General features: G+C 47.9%; 1 long non-coding RNA gene across 1 annotated transcript in view; it reads left to right on the top strand.

Annotated features, from left to right (window-relative positions):
• The window catches only part of LOC141578855 (uncharacterized), a 260,746-nt gene that overhangs the window by 114,558 nt on the left and 130,220 nt on the right, over positions 1–15,968 (top strand). The window contains exon 2 of the long non-coding RNA XR_012509674.1: positions 314–552. This is a non-coding gene — a long non-coding RNA (uncharacterized LOC141578855). The remainder of the gene's footprint in view (positions 1–313; positions 553–15,968) is intronic.

Genomic DNA, 15,968 nt, shown 5'->3' with positions numbered 1-15,968 from the left:
GTTAAGAGCAGGTCTCCCCAGGAAGTAGAAAGACACTTTGGGACTAATCTGATGGGCCCACAGGGAATTTAGAGGAGAGAGAAAGTTAGTTCTAGGAAAGCTGCAGGTGGGTGGAGATAGAATGCAGAGTTATAACTGGCTTTTAAAATGATGAGTAGAAATTAGAAAATGAAAAGCATTTTAGGCAATGTTTAATAATAATAATCATTGTGAAAGCTGAACAATTAATCATCTAAGATTTTGCGTATGTTAATGACATTGAACTATCACAACAGTCCTATGAGAAATGTAATGTTATTTTTCCATTTTACAGGTGGAGAAACCAAGCCTTTGAAATCTTAAGAAATTTGCTCATGGTCAACACAGCTGTTAAGTGGCAAGGTTGGTGACTGAATCTCCATGGTTTCAGTGATGAAAGATATAAGAAACAAGCGAAGAGCAGGCAGGCCAGACCACAAGTCATGAAGGAGGACAGTGGAATCGAGGAGGATGCAGCAGCGAAGGAGACGCTGGAGGTGTCAGATCTCGTGGGAGCCCAATGGCGGAACACAGGTGAGTCGGTGAGGACAATTCCAGCATTCCGCCACATTCCCGGGCTAACAACTCCAGCTTGTGTCAAAGTAATCATAAAGGGATAAACTGGGGGCTTGAGATTTGCAGATACTAACCACTATATATAAAACAGATAAACGACAAGTTTGTTTTGTGGAGCACAGGGAACTATATTCAACACCTTGTAGTAACCTATAATGAGAAAGAATATGAAAACAAATAGAGGTATGTATATATCTGACTGAAACATTATGCTGTACACCAGAAATTGACACAACATTGTAAACTGACTAGCTTTCAATAAAAAAAAGAGCTCTTTTTTTTTTTATAGCTCTTACCATGTGCCAAGCATGCATATGCCTGCCACACCTGAGGTTTTCTATGCACTAACTCTGCTAATCCTCCCAACAGCCCTGTGAGGCAGCTACAGTTATTACCCCCAATTTAGATGAGAAAACAGTCGTTAGCTCCACTTGAGATGAAACACACAAGGTTAAGTAAGTTGCCCAGGGTCTTCAAGCTGAATGACTGGCAGTCCAGCTGCAGAGTTTGTGGTATAGACACGGTGCGCACTTCCTGGGCAGGTCAGGCAAGTGAAATGGCCACGAGACTCGGTCCAGCTCCTAGTGTTGTCACTTCCTAGGTGGGTAGCCCCTTTGAGCCTCAGTTTCCGCATCTGCAAAGCAGGGATGACACGACTTTCCTTCAAGGGTGAGGGTTAAACGAGATGACCAAAGGAAACTCCAGTCCAGGTGGGTCTGAGGTCAAAAGCAAGCTCCCTTCCAGCCTCATATTCCACTCTCTTACTCCCCCAAAATCCTCCTTCCTCATGAATCTTTGGATTTCCAGTCTCCTTCCCCAGGAGGGAAGCACCTTCCTTTCTGGGAGTATTCATTCATGACAAAATAGTGTCAGGAATTTCAATCCAAACTTCACTTCCCCAGAGGGGCCTGATTGACACTTTCTTTCCCCACTCAGCTCAGAGATGCTGAGAGCATTGAGGAAACATCTGGGATTTTCACATGCTGCCCATGTCTTTTAAAGAACGGTTCTAAAATGTACTGGAGACTCCAAGGCTTAAAATAGGCCCCTGAAAATTCTCCAATGCCTATAATTGAATAGCAGTTTGGGGGAAAATAGTTTCAATAACATTGCATTTTAAAATTTATAGAATAATTGTGTTTGAGTCTCCATTTTCTTCAAGAAAGTGGCCTCCTCATAAGTAATATGGGGAGGATGCAAAAGGGAAAACAAAAGGAAGTCAGTTTTTCTCCAGACCAACTGAAGGATAAGGCACACTGTGTCCCCAGGCAGAGAGCAGGGCTGGCCAAGGTTTCAGAGGAAGAGATCTCACTTTCTTTGGCCTGGGGGCTCCCTGAGAAAGATCCTCTTTCAAGCATCCTTATGTTGCAGAGAACAGAGGCCCAGAGAAATGAAAGACCCATCCAATACATGTCCCCAATTATTTAGTGAAGTTCTTCAACCAAATGATTTTTAACTTCTTGTTCCACCTTGGATGTCTCCCATTTTACAGTTGAGGAAATTCGGGTTGAGGAAAGTAGGCATCCAGGATTCTGCCAACCATATACGCTGGAGCTTATTTGGGAGACAAAAGGAGCCCTGGGCTTGAAACACTGCCTCTTGGCCATGGCTTAGGCATCCAGGTCCCTCTGGAAAAATGGCTACAAGCCATCCTGAAAGCCACTTGCACTCACCACCTCTTGCAAGCACCTAGGACCTCCCATTTCTCCCAATTTGCCTATAACACATTCACAGATATCTGGCTAACTATCGTGTCCCAGTTAGACATGTGGGTACCAGATGTGCACAGCATTGCATCCAGCTGTGCATTTGCCAGCTGTAGGAGGTACCATATGTCAGTTTCTACCCATCTGGCATCTGGGGAACAGGGCTCACAAGAGAAGAATCTCCTAACAAGGCACTAAGGCAAAGTGTCCATCTGGGTGATGGTTGCAATGCTCTCAAAATTCATAATGAGCTTAAATAAAAGTAAGGAACTGAATTCTGGCCAAAACCTTCAAGAAATATTTATTGAGTGCTTATCCTGTGAGAGGCACTATGCTATGTGCTAGAGACAAGTGAAAACAAGAGATAAAGGGCCCCCCCCTCTGGAGGAAGGGGGAGCCTGGGATTCTCATGCAGCCTGGATGATCCTTCAGGAAAATCAATCAGATCCTGTGTTTGTTAAATAACAGCTATAGTCTCTATCATGGCATACATAAACTTACCAGTTTCTACCTTCCTAACCTCAACTCCTAACACTCTTCCTCTTGCCCAGTCTGCTCCAGCCTCATAGTCTCCTTTGCATTCCTAGAACACACTAAGCATATTTCTATCTCAGGGCCTTTGCACTGGCTATTTTCTCTAGTGTCAGGCACATAGCAGTAGCTCTTAGTTCTTGGTTGCTTTCCTTTCCTTTTCTTCCCTTCCCACTCCCACACCTACCAAATATCTAAATTTTTAGGATTTAGTCATTAGAAGTGATCAAAGAAGAAACAAAATAGGTAGCGGCTTAGCCTCTTGCCTGCCCTATCTTAACCTCAATGCCGCACCTTGTGCCCACACTCAGCCCCAGCTTCAGATCCAGCCTTTGAGGTAAAAAGCAGACTGACCATGGGCTGGCTAGAAATTCCCACCAGCATCAGTGACTGGCCCTCTTCCCTGCCCCTGAGGGAGTGAGCCGGGCCACTATCCAGACATATCCCAGGCAACAGGCCTGCTCTGTGACACTGTCAAGAAGCAAGGGGCCTTAAGAAGGTTACAGACATAAACAAGATAAAGCCTATGACCTTCTAGGGCACTTGGGCCTATGGACCAGAGATCTGTCAATGGCCCAGGCCCTGTCCTGATAACAGAAGGCAAAAACTTTCCAGGAGATGTGTTTGTCCCTGAGCCCAAAGGGAGAGCAAAGGCTGAGCATCATGAGCATCTGGGCAGGGTGGGAGGGGCAGGAGCAGAAGATGCCTTTGGAAGAATTTCCATGGCCCACAGCCAGCCCCACTGCCCTGGCTGTCCCTGAAGCCCAGACAGGAGGCAAAGAATTCAGTCAAATCTGACAAACACGCACTAGTACTCCCTGCCTGTCTGGCACTGCTGGGGGCAGGGGTGCTAGAGGAGAAGCGAGAGCTGAGATCCCAGAACAGCAAAGGCTCACAAAGGCTGAACAAGATGTGAGCGTCAATAACCCACATGGCAAATAAGAGGGGAACAGAGGACAGGCTTCAGGTTCTGCCTAGGGTTGTGGGAGTGCAGGAGTATTTCAAGGAATACCAGGCCCCTAAGTGGGGCTGTCTGGTACGACTGTGACAGGTGGAGAGGGTAGGGACGAACACTCCCAGGCAGAGAAATTCGTGTGCTAGAAGCACACAGGAAGGCACTGGCAGATGTGTGCAAGTTGACGCTGAGGCCTCTGAAGAGCTGCAGTGGGGAGTGAAGCTGGAAAGGCAGATTCGGGCTGGAATAGGAGGGACCTTGACCCTCCCCTAAAGGCAGTGGGAGCCTGGGCCTGCTTGCCAGCAGGGCAGGAGCAGAACTAGCTGTGCTTTATACAGTGGAAGGAGGTGTGGAGCTGGGGCAGACCGTGATGGGTTGGGATATTCCAAGAGAGACAATGGTGAGGCCTGGGTTTCTGCAGTCGTCATGGGGTAGCTGGGAAAGTTTGCTGATTCTTTCTCTCCCTCTCTGAGGTGGTCACTCCTAGCTGTGGGGCCACCTGAGTGTGTACTGAACCCTCTGGAAATGGGTTCTGAGGTAGAAAGAGTCCCCAGGTATCCCACCTCTGGTCAGGCAGAGGTTACCAAGTAACGCAGGAGCCCAGCCAGGTAAGGGCCTCGCTTCCAAAACACCCTGTAACCGCTTGCGTAACCCTTCTATAACATGGCTATGAACGTGTCCTCGTCCTCCTTAAAACCCTCTGTTGGTCCCATGTCACTTTCAGAATAAAGTCCAAGCTCTTTGGCTTGGCATTTACAGTTTCATAAAGCCTGTACTTACCTCTCTCATCCCATCCCTTGTCCCCCTTTCCCCTGTGGTGTGTGTCTGCATATTCGAATCACCTGGGGATCTTTTCGAAATTTCAAAACCCAGACCATACCCCAGACCAACTAAATCACCCTATCCATGGAGGGGACCAGCTCCTCGGGTGTGCCCAGACATGCCCAGAAACCTAGTGTAGGGCCTCCACTTAAGCTCCAGTCTCACAAGGTGTATTAGCCAGCTATTTCCATCACAGACCACTTCAAAATCTTCAGGGCTTCCAACAAATACTAATGGTCATGCTCACAGAAGTGCAGATGGACTTGGCCGATAAATGCTGGTGGCAGCTCTGTCTCAGGCCTCAGGTCTGCTGGGTTGGGCTCCCAACTGCGCACTGTGTCTGGGAGCTCCACGGGTCCCTCATCCTTCTGGGAGCGGCAGCTTCCCTGGGGCGAGTGTTCAGGGTGAGGACAGAAGTGCAAGTGCCCCTCGAGATCTTGGCTTTTAGCTGGCACCTCCTGCCTGCTGCTCATATCCCATTGGTCAAAGTGGGTCAGATGGTCAAGGCCAACATCAGTGGGACTGGAAATAAACTCTATCTGCCCACTGTCCTGCTCAGCAGGTCACATGGGAGCAGGGAGTGAGGAACTGAGAGTAATCCAACCTACTTCACAGTTATTCTTGTGACTTTGGAGGGACCACTACTTTGAAATTGTCCCCTCATTTGTAGAATGGGAGAGTTGCCCTGAATGTCCCATAAATGCCCACAGCACTGCCCACCTCAGCACTTGTCATCCACACATGGACAAACATATGCACAACTATCTGCTTGTGTCCAGACAATTCATTTTAACCATGACTGTTCTAAATGCTCTGTAATTTCCAAAATGCTTCTGTGCACTCACACAGGCCTCACAGCTCATCTGCAGATACACACACTTATATGCACAGTCCTAAACAGACATATACTAACTTCCATTCAAACATATCTTTCTACGTGAACATATTACACATATGCAAAGCACCCAGGTGCACACCGCATGCTTGTATGCACTCACTCACACACAGCCACGTATATTCTCAGACACGTTAATTTACAAACACACCTTCCCCCACACTTGTTCACCTTCACTCACTAATTCACATACATTCTGTTCCTCTGTGAGCACAGCTGTTTAATCAGAATCAAGGCTTGCTGCTAAGGCTGTTGCCCGGCCCCACCGAGAGCTGCATTAACTCTTTGCTGCCCCCATCAAGGCTGGTATATGGAGCGCCCTCCACCAGAGGATCCCAGGGAGCGAAGGGGCAGCAGAGGGGACAGATGGAGCTGCTTTCTCGGCAGGCCTGGGATTTGCTCAGAGAGACTGGGCCAGGGAGGCAAAGCCGGAGACAGAGGCACCACCATACTGGGCCGTCTGACTTCACTCTATACTTTCTTCTCCAACCCCATCTCCACTCCTCCTGTCCAGTGTGTCTCAGAAGTAGGATAATCCAAAAACTTATCATCCAAACCAGGACAGTGCTGAGAGAGAAAGAGACATTAATAACAGTTACCCTGAACAACCGAATTACCTGAAAAGGTCACAGGCAAACAGGGTCTTTCCTACTCAGGAAAGACCAGATCTTGCAATATTACCCTGAGCTCCTGTTTCTTCGTGGTCAGTCAGTCCAAGATGAAAGGAACTTCAAGGTCAAATCTGCGCATTTGGCAGTTGAAGGCCCAGAGAATCTGGGACTTGCCTGAGGTCACATGACATGATGGGAACAAAAGAGGGCGCAGAACTAAGTTTTTTTAATCTCCCAGACCAGAGGTCTCCCTGGTTCTGGTCCAGTTCCTGGGAAGCAGACCCATAGTATCAGCTCAGTCTGCAAGTACTCCTTGGGGGAAGAGGCAGGAACAAAGGACTGTGGCCTCCACTGTTCCCATGGGGCTGGGAGGGCCCTTCAGAGTTGTCCCAAATTAGGAGAAGGGGGCTAAGTCTTTGTGCCTCCCTGAGGAAGATGTGATCTTGGGGATGGTGGTACCCTGCAGCTGAGGGCAATCCCCAGAGAGGGACCCAGCTATGAGCCCACAGCCACATCCACTGAGGGAGTGGGTGCCTTGGTCCTGAAGGGGGAAGTGGGCAGCACCCCTAGCGTCCACTACACCCTGAGGCCTGGCTGTCCCTGAGCAGCGGCTGGGATCTGGCACCTATTTCACTGGCTCCTCAAAGGTTGCTGGAATGACATTGCTGGGGCAGGGCTGCCTGACCCAAGTAGGGAGGGAAGGGGGGGCTGTTCCTCTGGAGCCTGAGTTCCCTGGCAGCCTGCACTGCCGTCTCTGCTGCTGCATTTTTCACTCGACAGAACTCAGTCACTGTTGCTTACTCTTTTGCCCCCCTGATCCCTTTACACTGAGTAACGAGGAAACAAAAGAGTTCAGTAGGGCATTGGTCTGTGGCGAGCAGATCAGATTCTTGTGACAAAACAGTGCCTGGGCAGTTTTGGTTCGCGGGATCCTCCTGTGGAACTCAGGGCCGCAGGGGCAGCTATAGGAGAGCCGAAAGGGGGCTCCTGAAGAGAAAGTCTGTGCAAATCCATCATGAAGTGAAAGACAAAATCAAAATGCAAAATTTCAGACTTTCTAATGTAGGAGAGACACCTTTGCACAGGCTTTGGGGGTCCCACAAACCTTACTTCCAATCCCAGTGAGCTGCCTGTCTCCTAGGGGGCCTTCTCCATCCTCCCAAGCCACCTGTTTTGAGAATTCCATGAGGCAACTCAGAAACCAACCTAGGGTCAGGAATGACAATGTGCCAGCACTCTGCCGAGCCCGTGGCACATGGCACACCAGGACTCGCTCCCTCTAGCAAGCCTGCAAGGCGGTGCCACAGTTCCATTTCACCCAGAAATGAACTCACACTGAGTCTGCGTGAGCACCAAGTCCTTGCTCTTTCCTGTGTTCTCTATTGACGATTCCCTACACAAGGCTGCTCTATACATCAGTAGGGCTGGAATTTAAACAATCTGGCCTATAGCAGGGCTTGATATTTCATTACATTTTCATCAAATTGGGGAGCCAAATCCACCTTCTTAAAACCCAAGCTCTTCAGTGCCAAAAACAATGGCTCCAGAGTTTTTTTCATTCATTGACACATACACATGCAGGTGTACACACACACACACACACACACACACACACACTCATACACCCTCAGAGTTATTTCCTGAGGGCCCTGAAGAATTAGTTTTCACAAAAAAAGGCTCATAGGTGCAGTGCTCTTCTGGAGAGCAGATCAAATGGGTTGTCAAGTTTTGGGTGGAGGGAGGGCCCTCTAACTTTCCCAGTCAGTGGGATGCTGGCTGCATTGATGGTAGGGGTGACTCAGGGGTTACCAACTGTAAGTGCAGCTCCTCAGATGTGGATAGCTGACTTGCATGTGCCAGGCTTCCACTAGGGAGTTCACAGGCTAGTGGGGAAAACAAATGTGAAAACAGGAAATTACAAATCTTAGTAAAACTAGCATGGAGTTGTAGAAGCAAGTATAAAGTCCCCTGATAACTTGTAAGTGGGGGTAGCTCTGTTTTGGAGGCTCAAGGAAGAGGGACTGAAAGAAGTAACAATTAATCTGGGTTTTGGAGGATGAAAAGGAGTTTTTAGAGACCACTATTTAATTTTAATTTTTCTGTTTTGAGAGTAGAGAGAAGAACTTTACATACTATATGCATACTATTTGTAAACATGCATTTGACACTTTGTATTCATTTGCATATTTTAATTCTTACAAGAGTTCTGTGAGATGATATTTTCACAGAGAGGAATCTTTCGATCAAAACGGGTGTGTTGAGTTATTTACCCAAAGTCACACAGCTAACAAGTGCTGAGGCCAGAAGCCCATCACAGTGCTTTTGGCCCTGACTCCCTGGCTCTTTCCCTGCTGCTGGCTTCTGTAGCTGACAGGAGGTGTACATTAATGGAGTTTATTTGTAGAAAACTATGCACTTTTGGAGATAGGATGATACTAAATCGTTAGAAACTGATTTAGCAAATGATCTTATTCAGAATCAAAATCTCCTCATTTGGAAGCTTCAAGTCTCCAAAGCATTGTCCTCAGCCCAGCCCTGCAACTTGACCAGGGAGGTCTCTTGTCCGGTACATCAGGGGCAGAGCCAGGACCAGAATCCTAGTCTCTTGACTTCCATTCCAATGCTCTCCATGTGACACCAGGGTTGCCCATATCTCTTCCCTTTTGTATTCCCTGGCACCGTGAGAGAGGACCTTGAGGCCCTGGCAGGTGCCAGGTGCCTTCTGTATCCTCGTGTAAGATAAATTGCCACCTAGCACAGGGCTAGTATCGAGCATATTCCTTTGTATAGAAGGGTGTGGTTTTAAGTTTCTGTGCTGACCACTTCATGCTTAAATGATGTTTGGCCATGTTACTTAACCTTTTAGAGTTTAAGTCATATGAGAAATTGGGCATAGGGATAAAGTCCCATTTCAGAGGATTTTTGTACAAAATAATTGAGGCAGTGTTTCCATGTACAAAAAAAAGAACCACTTAGTACTTACTAGGTGCTCAATAAATGTGAGTTCACTTTCCTTTCCTTTATCCTTCAAAGAGGCATGGCTTGTGTCCAGGGTGCACAGGCTTAACCTAACTCCCCCAGAGACCTAGGCATCCCAACACAATTAGGGTTTTGTGTCCTCGTGCACTAATTATCTCTGTATTGGACAGCATCATGGAGCAGATCCTCAGTTTCTGAGCTGGGTTCAAAGAAGCCCTGAGGTCCTGGGAGGTGGTTCAAGGGTGGGGAACCCAGCGGTCAGGATTTCTGGCCACACCACCATCCCCGAAGTCAACAAATACAGCTTCTCTTTGATGCACTTTATACATAGGGCTTCCTGGTAGGATTTCATTTTAAGAATGAGATCAAGTATTGAAAACAGAAAATTGAAAACCTCTGTCAGAGAGTAAGAGAGAGGTTAACATTTGAGCTTTGCATCTCAAAAAGAGGTGCTTTCGGCTTCATGCGCCTGGCCTTCTGAGTAGGGAAAGCCCTGCCCCGGCCTCCTCCCCTGCATGGAGACCAGTCACAAGAAGGAAGAGGAGCCAGAGTCTGTGCTGCTAGCTGGGCCCCCGACGCCCACACAGAGGAGCACTGCTTGGGTTTCAGTTCTTGAATGATGTTGTCTGTCCTAACCTGAGCTGTGGAGTCTTGCTGGCTGATGTTGGCTAGAGCCAGGGGAGGGGGAGGACATGGGGCCTCCGATGACCAGGTGAGGGCAGAGAAAAGTGGTAAAAATGAGCAAGTGACTGTGGGAAGGAGAACAGTCTTCTTCCAGGGCCCTTCTTCCCATCTGCCACCCAGGGAGTGGACGACATGCTGACTTTTGAGCCAGAAAGGACTGAGTTCAAATCCTGAGTCCGCTGCCAATCAGCTGCATCATCTGGAGCAAATCATTAACTCCTTCCAGTCTTTACTCCCTCTTCTACAAAATGAGGATACTTGTGCTCTCACAGAATTGAGTGCATATATTATATGTGTACACATAGATACATATTTTAAAAATGTGTATGATATTGTATGGAAAATAATAGGTACAAGCGAGCTACCACTGAGTAAGTGTCAGTCCCTGTTCCCCATCCGGCTACCATATCTGTATTTTCCAGACGCTACATCGGGCCATTGGGTTGTGGAAAGGATTGAATGAAATGTTGTGCACATCAAATTCTTTGTGCAACTCCTGCCACGTAGTAGGTGTTTAATAAGGGTTATCTTCTCTGTGTGCCCCTCTCCTTCTGCACAGCCTGTTTGCAGAAGGAGCTTTAGGAACAAGTCATTCTTACAGTTCTTCTGTTGTTGATTTTGTGTCTCCATGGGGATCAATGGCCCCATGCTCACAGCATCGCATCCTTACACCATGTAATATGGGTCTAACCCTGGGTATTAGCCTTGGATCTTGGTCCCAAGTCTTTGTGACAATTATCTGCCCTGACACCAGCCCGCATGCAGGACACGGGCCCTTTCTGGCACTGGTCAGGCCTGTTCCAGGCCAAGGAGTCCCACCCCTGCCTCCAACTCCTGACCTGCCCTCACTGCCCCGGTTGGCTGGCTGGTGTCAGGGCTTGCGTGTTGCCCATGGACAGGCCTCTCAGGTTATGACTACCAGCTAGGTTTCCCTGTCTCTGTGCCCCACGACCAGCTAGGTCAGCCTTTCCATATAGCTGGGAGAGAGCTCCCTCCTCATGTGCTGGCATTTCCCCAGTTGCAGGAGCTCCTGATGTCACTTCCTACCCCTGAGTCAGATGTCCCAGCACAGCCCTTAGGGCATCCCCAGACCAGCGGCCAACCTCTTCCTGCCATCTAGATAACCCTAGTTAAACCTGGAGATGGATGGGAGAAGGCAGGCAGGGCCGGAGATCACTTCCAGAGGAGGTGCAGATGTGGGTGTGCATGTTAGGAGTTCTAGCTTGGCCAGATCATGGAAAATGAAAGTTCACATGTGGTACAAACCTCAGGCTGTGTGTCTTCAGACAACTCATTTACCTCTCTGTGCCAAAGGGTTTTTTAATCTGCAAACTGGATTTAAGAACACATAATAACAACCTCAAGGGTTTGTTATGTGGAATAAATTAGATAATGCATGTTCACCTCAGTGCCCAGGGCAGAGTGAGGCTTCAATAAAACTGAGCCTTCTTCCACATCACTGTGACCATGGTCCTTGTGCAGTGGTTGCTGTTCTTGCCATTAAGAAGGGTGTGCGCCATCCCTAGGTATGTCTCCTGTACTTCTCCTTTTCCTCAAAGTATTCATTGATATTCTGAAGACTAAGTCAGGGAGGCAGTAGCAACACACCCAGCTTAAAACTAATCAAGTTCCAGTCAGTCCAAATGAACTTTTCTCACTGATTCTCAGATCTTCTACATCTTGTCACAGGGTGCATTTTCCCCACATAATGAAGTTTGGGCAGCCCTGACTGGCCACTGCCAGCTCCCGCCTGGTCTCTGAATGTGACATCCACGCAGTCACAGCTGTTCCCAGGCACTGCACTGTGAGCCCCCCCCTCCCCAGCCTGTCTGCCTTCTCATCAGGGGGCGATGAGACCCCAGCAGATTAACATGATGTCCTTGTAAATCTGCATCCAAGACACATGTCATTTTCCTTCAACACATTTGGAAAGAGGGCAAGTTTTACTTTGTAAGGACCGTCACTTATTTTGAACTGGAAGAAAATAATTTATTTGGTCAAAAGTTGTGTTTTTCCATCAAAGGCGCATATTTCCCTTTCGTAATGGGGTGCAGGGCCTTCTGGGTCCCCACATAGTCAGTTCTCCAAGGTCATTCCAGCTTTCTTCTCCAGTTTATTTCCTGAACTAATCCAACAACTAAGAAAATAAGTTAAAAAATAACCACACAAGTGAAGATGAAAGGCAAAGGGGCAGGTGTGTTAGCACGGTTCTCCCATCGCCAGTGTTTCTGAAAGAACATAAGAATGTCTTTCATCTGATTGGAAGTCCATCTGAATTTTTTCTACCAGGGAAGGAAATGATTTGAAAGGTTTCTTCCAAGACCTGGGCCCTGGCTCTCTACTTGGAAACCCTGCAGGAGTTCCCAGTGCCACCTACCCCCCAAGTAAGAGGGTTTCCCAGCATTGTTTTCTAGTTTCTAGCTTGGGCTGTCTGGCCTGGGGCCCCCAACTTGGGGACACTTCTTAGAGGCTGAGATTTTGTCAGTGGCAAACTGGAAGATTCAAGACCTTTCATGAAGCTACAAAATCTCGATTCCTGGGAGAGCATGCCTGCAGGGACCACCGCAGAGGCCCCCTTGCCCGCCTCCACCTCTCATGAACCATTTTCAACAGATGCTAAGCTCTTGGATCTGGAAGGCATGACCTCTAGGCCTCATCTTCAGGCTGCATATGTGGTGAGCTTGTACACCCAGGGCAGCTGTCTCAGACATTCAGCCATTCTCAGTGTGACTCCCAGAGAAGAGACAGGGTAAGGAGCTCACTCAGGATCACACAGCTAGTAACTGTCATAACTCAACTTTGAATCCAAGTTTGCATGACTTCAAATGATGCCTCTCTGCTCTGTGACTATCTGGAAAGCAGGCTCAGTGCCGCTGAGATCCTGTGGATATTTCCATCCCCCAAAGAATGCACTTGGCAGGTGACAGCCAGATCGCCTGCCATCAGCTCACTTTCAGATGGCTTCTCCAAATGCCAAGCATCCCGCTGGGTGGCCCTAAGGTCCCAAAGTATTCCTGACACTCAAGCACTTGCTTGCAAAGAAAAGCTGGTCTCCAATCCCCATGCTGGACAGACCCTGTAGGAACTTTCTTTCAAAATCTAAGAAGCGGCAAAAGAAAATGAAAGAGCCTTAAGGCCATGGTAGTTTCCATCCCAGGGAGGGAGCATCACTGCTCCCACCTCCTGCATGGGCTGGGAATTGCATTTGTGTTTAATAACAACTTTGATCCCTCTGCCAGCGGCAGCGGTCATTGAGAAATCCTGACATAAAGAAGGTATCTGGGAGATAAAGTTCTGCAAGCGATGATTACTAGCACTTAAGTTCTCTTTTTGTTGAAAGGAAGAATCCCAGAATGAACAGTGCATTGAATGATATGACAAGCAAGTACTTGATCCCTGTCCAGCTGGAGGGGAATTGTACCCATCAGCAGCTTTTTAGCTAAGGACGTCTTTATATTTCCCTTCTTTGTCTGGGCCTCTCTAGTTCCTCCTTTTACTTCATGTCAGCACTATATAGTAGGTATGCCAAGTGGTTTTGAAATTTAAATTACAGTCTCTTTTTCAGATGTTATTGGAAAGAACATGTAATTTATAACCACGTGTTAGGAGTACAGGATGTTCATGGTCCACTGCCAATTTTTCTTTTGTAAAGTTAATAAAACTTTCATAAAACACTTATACACTTGTATATTTCATGGTAAAGATTTTTTTTTATCTCATAGGCTAATGTAAAGATTTATTAAAACCATTTTTTTGTTAAGAGGAGTGTCAATAGTTTGCAGCTGAGTGTAATTTTGAATCCGTGGAAGATGACGGTCTGATGGAAAATGACAGTAACAGCTTTGTTGATTTAGCACTAAAAATAAAGGAGCCTTTCAAACGAGAGAATGCTCTAATATCCAGAGTGGGCTAGGACGCACTCGGGCCAATGGAGGCGAGCTGGAGGAGCCGGCCACCAGCACTCCAGCCCCTGGCAAGAGCAGAGAAAGACTGGATGGAGCCCAGGTGGGAGGGTGAGCAGTGGCCCCCCAGGGATTAGCTGGCAGGAAGGCTCTTGTTGGGGAGGGAGGGAGGAGCCAGGAGGAGTGTTTAGGGCCTGCATCAACTTCTTGTGGCAGAAAACTCTGGGATCTACCTGTCCCCATGGGCTCTCCCAGCCCTCTCTGGGACCCTGTTTTTCCTGAAGGTCAAGGGCTACATAACATGAACTAGTCTAGTCCAGGCCATCCATCCCTCCCCTCCACCCCACCCTATCCTCTGCAGCAATACACATCTACCCCAAACTGGTCCCTATTGGAAGATTATCTGAAGGAACTTCATTTAACTTTTTTCTACTTGTACACCCCAGCATCTTGAAAGTCCCTTTTCTGTTTTTGTTTTGTTTGTGTGTGTGTGGTTTTTTTTTTTTTTTTGGCATCTGGAGAATGGGTGTGCTGTCTTGCATGGGGTTGAGCATTGGATCTGCAAGAGAAGTCAATAATTTGGAGGAGTAAATAGAGCTCTCAGAGTTTCTGTTTACTTCACCATGAAATGAGGATATAACTCCTACTTTCAAGCCCCTTTAAGAGACCATTCTGAGGTTAGCAAAGCATATGAGTGGGCTTTGCAAACTGCAGGTAGGGGTTGAGGGAATTCTTCATCTTCCAGGCTGGCTCCGTGGTCCTCTTGAAGGAATGGTGAGAGGATGGCAAACTGGGTGCACAAAGACCCTCATTCTCTCAAATGTTGAGACAGGCTGGATTTACAAACATATTGAAAAATTAAGAGGAAATGAAGAGTAAGGGATTATTATTAACTATGTGCCCTAGTTCTTTCCATTACTAAGTCCTGTTATCCCCATTTTACAGATGATGAAAGTGCAACTATGAAGGGCTAAGCAATCAGCCTGAGATCATAAAACTAGTGAGACAAGCAGGTTTCACACTTAGGTCGCCCTAACCCCGAAGCTTGTTTTCCTCCACTCCACAGCATGAGCAGCAGCCGATGCTCTTGCCTGGCTCCCACACGCTAAGCACCCTGCGAGGCACTCTGCAGGCATTCTCTCCCTTAATCCCCATGCCACTCCTGTGGAATCACTCTTACCCTCGTGCAAGGTGACAATACTGAAAGAACTGCACAGTTCCAAGTGAGTGGCCTTCACTCCGATCATGGCTGACCTGCCCTTTAGAGCTATGATCCCCCTAGAGAAAGAACAGATGCGCTTCTGAGGAAAGGCTGCAGAAGGTGTGGGTACCTTTGGTAGAAGTCCCAAAGCTCTACCGAGCTGCTTCTCCCCCAGGGGAGGGCTAGCCTCTGAGATCTGGCTCAGAACCGGGGGCTTCAGTATTCTTATTCCCCTTCGTGGGTCTCTTCCCCATCTCCCTCGTTCTGCTGTCCCCTCCAGCTCCAGTCAATTCGGTCCCCCTTCCTTGTTCTTTCTACCCTCCTACGTTCTCTTCCTTGCCCTCTCTCTGAAGCAGCATCTCTCCTGGTGACCCTCTGGCAGCACTGAGGCAAGGGCCAGGCACATTCCTGGCTTGGGGTGGCTGTTTTCTTTGCTGGATCCCCCTCTGGTCACCTCTCTCACCCATTTCCTGGGCAACTTCTACTCTTTGTGGAGGTTTCTGCTTAAATGTCATTTTTTCAAACCCTTCCTGACCCCTCTGACTAGAGCAGGCCATCTCTGTCCACATTTTCACATCATCTTGTGTTTACCCATCACTTCCACCAGTATAACTAAGTATTTACAAAACTGTTTGTTTGTTGTCCATATTGCCTGCTAGACCACGAGCTCCAGGAGTTGGGAAGCCATGCTTGTCTCTTCATTGCTCTATATTCAATGCCCAGCTTATTACCAGGCTAATCCTCTCCATGACCTCACACCACTGCCAAGTCTTCCTCCTCTTCCAGATAAAAGCCCAGATGGCCTCCTGCCTTTACACCTGGTCTGATTTGTGACGGTGCCCTGTGTCACCTCTGCAGTGCACAGAGTCCAGTTAGCAGAGATTCTGATGACAGCCATCACTTGCATGCTCCCGAGGGGAGGTACAAATTCCTGGATGGTGGGAGGTGAGGGAAGATAGCCCACAGCCTAGTCTCCTTCCACATCTCAACAGCTCTGAAATGTGGCGGCATAGGGAGTTCTTAGCTCCTGGGAGAAAACGTAGAAAAGAAACTGGGACTCTGGGACAGGAAGTCCCAGTAAAACAAAT

Source organism: Camelus bactrianus, chromosome 10 (genome assembly GCF_048773025.1).
Source record: "Camelus bactrianus isolate YW-2024 breed Bactrian camel chromosome 10, ASM4877302v1, whole genome shotgun sequence".
In the NCBI taxonomy this organism is placed as follows: domain Eukaryota; kingdom Metazoa; phylum Chordata; class Mammalia; order Artiodactyla; family Camelidae; genus Camelus; species Camelus bactrianus.
The sequence above is the reverse complement of the archived record's forward strand: the minus strand, read 5'-3'. Positions and strand labels throughout refer to the sequence as shown.